General features: G+C 37.7%; 1 protein-coding gene across 3 annotated transcripts in view; it reads right to left on the reverse strand.

The window, feature by feature from the left end:
• CD36 (CD36 molecule) overlaps positions 1–5,264 on the reverse strand; it is a 35,361-nt gene extending 30,097 nt beyond the window's left edge. Inside the window, exon 1 of one of the 3 annotated variants that reach the window (XM_040061218.2) lies at positions 5,087–5,264. The gene's annotated coding sequence lies outside the window, so the exon portion shown is untranslated. Of the gene's footprint in view, positions 1–769; positions 920–5,086 lie in introns of those variants that run through there. The other 2 variants (XM_040061217.2, XM_040061220.2) reach the window with 2 other exon arrangements.
• Positions 5,265–6,000: the final 736 nt, after the last annotated feature.

Here is a 6,000-nt window from a genome sequence, read left to right on the forward strand (position 1 = left end):
AAGGCTCGAAAATAAAAGAAAGACATTGTTTCAAATTGTTTTTTTTTTCTTGTTTAAGTTAATCAAAATATTTGTTACCAGTAAACTTATTCAGCTAAAAACAGGCATCTGCCCAAAAGAGAAAAATTGGTTTCCTTTCCTCTCATCCCAAGTGCCTGAAATTTTTTCTTAGGCAAAAATATATAGAATCATAGAATCATACAATCATTAGGATAGGAAAAGACCTCCAAGAACATCAAGCCTAACCTTTGATCAAGTACCACCGTGTTCACTGAACCATATCACAAAGTGCTACAGGCACTTATTTTTGAACAGCTCCAGGGAGTACATATCTTTTAGAGGTACTGATGTCTCCCCTTTAACTGCAAAGCATCTAAACAATGGACTTAAGTTAGGCATATAATGGTTAGAAGGTTAATGTTAGAACAATTCCATTCAAAGTCCCCAAAAAGGTCTTTCACTTCCTCTTCACTGTACTGATGGTACCAAGACAGCTGCACAAGGTTCTGGTAAATGCATACAGGTTGTGAAACAAATCGAAAAATCAAGAATAAAACTTCAAAATATTTACCACCTGGCATCAATGGAAAGTTTGGACAAAGATGGCATGGTATAGTACTTTTTTTGCTCAGCTCACATCACAGATTTTACTGCAGGTCTGTTAGTCTTCAAGAATTGCCAGTGCATGTCCTGAGTCACACTCCATCCACTCATATCTAGCATTTTTCAACGTCCTGAAAAAAAGATCCTCCCCGACATGCATTAATACCTTATTTCTCCTCACAAGAGTTTGGAAGACTCTTTTCAAACTGCTGGGTAGCTCCTTCATTACCCACCAGAGACTCTCAGCTGTAGCTTTCCCAGCTCCGTTAAGTGTTAGGTCCTAAGGTGCTGTCCCTTGTGGTTCTCAATGTGTCCTGACGATATGGAAAAACATCCTAAAATACCAGTGGCTCAAGCCAACCTGGCAGCAATACAGTGGAAACAGTGTGATATATTTGGCTCCTGCCACTGATGAGTTCCTCCATCAAACTGTAATGAAATTCTTTAAGGGGAAAATGGGTGATGGAAAACCCAGACATTGCTTCGGATTTTTCCCCTGGAGATACTGCTTTTGAGCTCTTCTTCACTGATTGTGGCATGCACAAACTGCTGCCTTTCTCAGTCCTCAAAATTACTTAAAATTTGTTTTCAAGGAATTTTAGCAAGGGGATTCAGTGAAGAAAGCTCAAGAGCAGCAGGGATAGACTAGATTCTGATTCTTCCACTCCTGTGGGTTCATGTGAGAGTAACTCAGAATATAGATAGGGAGGAACTTAGTACAACAGAATCCAACACAGAAACTGTAATATTATAACACAGACTTCTTGTGAGTCTGGAACAGTGAAGGGCTATGAAAATCTCTTACTGAAAGAGTTGAGTTGGTCTATTAATGCTAGAGACATCTCTCACTGAAACCTAAGTGTTGCCCCAAAAGTTATGGTCCATCAACCAGTGTGCAGTGTCAATCGCACAAAGTGCAAAGCCAATCCCACACAGAGACAAGAGCTTTGTTATTTTGTATTTGCACAAAGATGGGTGACTCCACAAAGCTATCACCCTAAGTAAAAATAATAAGGATTCTTTATATGCTGTTAATTTTTATATGTTCTGCTTATCTAATATATTCAGTGTTTAGTATTTGACTATTTCTGAGTTGTGCTGAGCTGGCTTCTTATCTTGCATGGCCTGGTGCTCCTCAGTATTTACAATTTTATTATTGTCAGGCTGGCTTTATTTATTTCTTCTTATCTTGGGTGTCCTGCAGCAGCAGATTCTTCCTCCCAATCTCTGTAACTCCCCCGGGTCTATGACATTTGAGGTGGGTTGGGCCCTGAAATGTATTGAGGCAATGCTACTGAGGAAAAAAAATTGTCTTAGACATCACAAGGAAGGCACAGAGAGGAGGATCCAATGGCAGAAGACAAAAAATTTAAAGCAAGCATCTTTTGAAAGCCAGGAGAGATTTAATAAATCTTATCCCTACTTGGATGTATTCCACTACTTGCAAAACTCTTCTCCTTAGATCAGAAGTCACAGAATAATGGAGTAATTCTAAAATCTTTCACTAGTGCAATACCTGGTTGAGAAATAGTCACCATAATGAATCATCCCAGGCAATGTCAGTGGTTTTGAAGAATGACTGGGTAGTCCTTATGTTAGTTTTTGCCTACCAGCTACACTGTAATTTTGTCTCTGTAACAATTAAGACCAACATATGTACAGGAGATTTTTCCAGTTGTGAAGGCCTAAGTTTAAGGTCAACTTCTTGCTTAAGTACTGAAGACCTGTCAAAGGGCTGACACACTTATCTTTGAGTTTACATGTTCCAGACCTGGAGACATGTCCTTGGTCTGAACAATGTACAGGAGATCTTCCCTGGGGCTTCAGTCAGCCTCAAACACCAAGCCAAACCATCAGCCTACTGCTAGGAAAAACCCTGCTCCTCATCAGGCCAACATGAAAAGAAAGTTCTACTGAAGCTACCCTTGGGGCAGCTGCCAGCTCCACTTCGGAATTCAGAATCAGTGGCTAGCAAAGAGAAAAACTTCTTTTGATACAAAAAAGGACTTTTTTCCTTTTTTTCATATTTTTCTTGAGAAGACATTTAATTACCACAAAAAAAGAATCAAACTTTATTCACACGCAGGCAAAAAAACAAAACCCTAACACTGAAAAATAAAATTACCCCTGCCACAGGAGATCCCTTGGCAGCAGCTGGAGATCCAAAGAGATGATAAAAAATTGTGTAATATCACGGTATATTGAGAAATATTAACACCTATGAAGAACAAAGCAGTAGAAAAGATACTAGCAAGGATTTCTGTGCACTAGCAGTAATGAAGGAACTAATAGATACCCTGAACTTCTCAGATCATGTAATTTTCAATCCTAAAATATGGCATTATTCTTTCAGATGAAAACATGTTACAGAAATATGCATATAACTACCAGTTACAGAAAAAGAAATGTAGCTCCAAAATACAGTAATTTAATCCCAACTCCTTACATTTCTGATCATTTTCCTGGTTGTGCCAATTATCTAAATGTTTTTGAAGTCTTACTTGAGGACAGGAAAAAAAAAAAAAAAAAAAAAAAAAAAAAAGGAAAAACCCCCCCAAAAACCAGCAAAGTAACTACAGACTACACATCTTTTATGAGTAGAGTATTTTTGCCAAGTTTAAAAAAAAAATCATTGAATAAATAGAGCTATTGTGTCAATAGTCAAGAAATTAAATTATTAAAATATCATATGCTATTTTATTTGGTTGCTATTTTATTATGCTAAATTTATTGGGTTGATCTCAGGACTTCCATATTAAAATTAATTTATGTTACATCAACATACATATTGCATATAAATTATAGTTTTTGAAACACACAGAAATGCATATATATGCTTTTTCCCTCTAATTAATATTGATACAATTCCCATAATTAATAATTATTACAGTATCTTTCGTATGTTCTTTTATATCACAGTTATTAAATGTATACAGCCATAAACTTCATATCTCTGCTCATATTTTTATAACATATGTATTTAGTTGCTTATATAATAGAATTATATACAAGATAATGATTAACAGACAAATTATTAATACTTTTTTGCAGTTAAAGTTTCAATATATTTATTTCTAGTTGCAATGTATGATGAAATATTACCAATAGACACAATATTTTCAAGATAGGCAAGTGAAATAATTTGAATAACAGTATATTTATTTTTTATAAATTTTAGTGAATGGACTTAGATTAATAGTCAAGAAATAGAGGCTGAACAACATCTCTCTTTGCTTTCAATAACTAGCGGTTAGGAGCATTTTGCAGGTTATGGGATGCAATAATACACTTACAAGAAGTGTATACAGTGTGCAGCTGTGTACTCAGAATCTGCCTCTAGCCCAGGAGCAGGGTCACATACCTGTATGGAGGGAGAGCTGCTCTCACAACTCTTGCCACAAGGAGCTGAAGAAGAGCCTGCAGACTTCCCTCCTTATTTAGAGAAAACTAGAGTTTCTGTAGCAACCCTAAGCAACCCTGCTTCCCTGTGCCCCACCAGACAGTTGATCTTGTATCAAAGAAACAGAAAGTTGCACAGACCTTTTAAACCCCCTTGTAGCTAAACTGTCTCAAGTGATAAGCAATTGTGAAACCTCTGGGCCTAGGATGATACCCTCTCACACTTAGGCTTTGCAAGAAAAGACCAGATCTAAGAAACCCTTTCAGGAGTAGCCTTTGCCTCTGATCCCTTTACCTCTGCAATAGCCCTGCACTTGGAGGCAATGCACAGGATTCCTGTTGCCAATCCAGAGCAAGTTTAATTGACTTTGCTCTTTGCAGTAACTCTTTGCAAACACAGTCTAATCCCACTTAATCCTCACAAAGTACTTCAAGCCAGGTAATACGTGTCATATTAGAGATAATTCTTCAGATTTGGGCTTATTCTATTTATTTACACAGGGCATAGAGACAGGTCAGGATGAGGCATCCCAGCTGTGGGTACAACTGTTCAAATTCATGGGACTCTTGCTAACATTTCCACAGGCTTTGCTTCAGAAATTCTTTGTCTAAATAAACATCCAGCCAAGTGACAGTGCTATTGCCTCCTCTACCTGTCTTTTTGGATCTTTGCTAAATCCTTGTATCATAACAAGGCTGACACTTTTCTAAAATTATTACATTATTAATAATTTTGAACAGCCTGTACAGGAGGACCTCTTTCCAGAAAGTTACAGCAAATAGCAACAGTTATCAGCCTGTCTGCCAAGTGCTTTTATAATTAAGATAATAGCTGTCAAAGAGGATTATCAGGACCCTGGAGGTGAGTCATTATGAGTGGTGCTATAAAACTCCATGTACTAACTCAAGGGGCACTCTACGGCATAAATCTCTTAACCGGGCTTTCTATGAAATTTCTGCTTCTCTAAAGTTAGACAGAAAATCAAGTCACAAGGAAAAGGTAGGAATAAAAAAATATTCCTGGATTTTGCATTAATCTGGTTATTTTCAGACCTATCCTCTTATGTAAATGCTGTTGTTCTACCTTTGGTCTTCTTGGAGTCCTGTTGATTGCTTCCTGTGAGCCTTTCACAGCTGCAGCCTCCAGCTTGTTGCCAGACTTCTGCCTTCTTTGCTACATGTGCTTCCTTTCACCCCTGTTTCCTTCTCCGAGAATCTCCTCCCTCCTCCAGCTCTATGTATGTCTCTCACCTTCCACCCTATCATCTCAGCAGTCACTCCTCCACCAAGAATCTCCCCTAGCTTGTCCCCTCCCTCCTTGGATTATCCCCTAGTTTTTTTTGCCACTCTTCCAGAATTTACAGCTTTCCATCAATTCTGTCCTTGTTCCTTGACATTAACATTTATTTTTCCCCAATCTCCCTTGATACTTTTTTTTTCTTCTATTTCTCTTCTTCCCCCTCTGTATGAAGTTCTGGTATATAACCTTCTCACACCACCAGTTAATCAAAAACTGGTTGCAAATGAAAACCATATTTATCAGTATTCTTTGGTACACAGACAAGTCTTACCTGAATAGGATCATTATAAATAATAATTTAAGTTTGGTAACAACACTGTGTTCTTGTTTGTGCTCCTTCCTAAAGCCTCAGAACAGTAAAGCCCACAGTATTTCCACCCACTATCTATTTTCTGTCCAGCTATCATTCAACACTTTTTTGAAGTCCTCCCACTTCTATGAAAATGAATATTGAGCAGCTTCAGCCATACACAAAGAATCAGAAAAGAAAAGAAGCAAAGCAAAGCAAAGCAAAGCAAAGCAAAGCAAAGCAAAGCAAAGCAAAGCAAAGCAAAGAAAAGAAAAGAAAAGAAAAGAAAAGAAAAGAAAAGAAAAGAAAAGAAAAGAAAATCCCTCTCTTACCTGCACCAGAACTGGGAGAGGATCTGTGATTAGGCTGGGAACAGCTCAGAGTTTTCTGAACACTGTGCCAGGCAGGT

Source organism: Hirundo rustica, chromosome 4 (assembly GCF_015227805.2).
Source record: "Hirundo rustica isolate bHirRus1 chromosome 4, bHirRus1.pri.v3, whole genome shotgun sequence".
In the NCBI taxonomy this organism is placed as follows: Eukaryota; Metazoa; Chordata; class Aves; order Passeriformes; family Hirundinidae; genus Hirundo; species Hirundo rustica.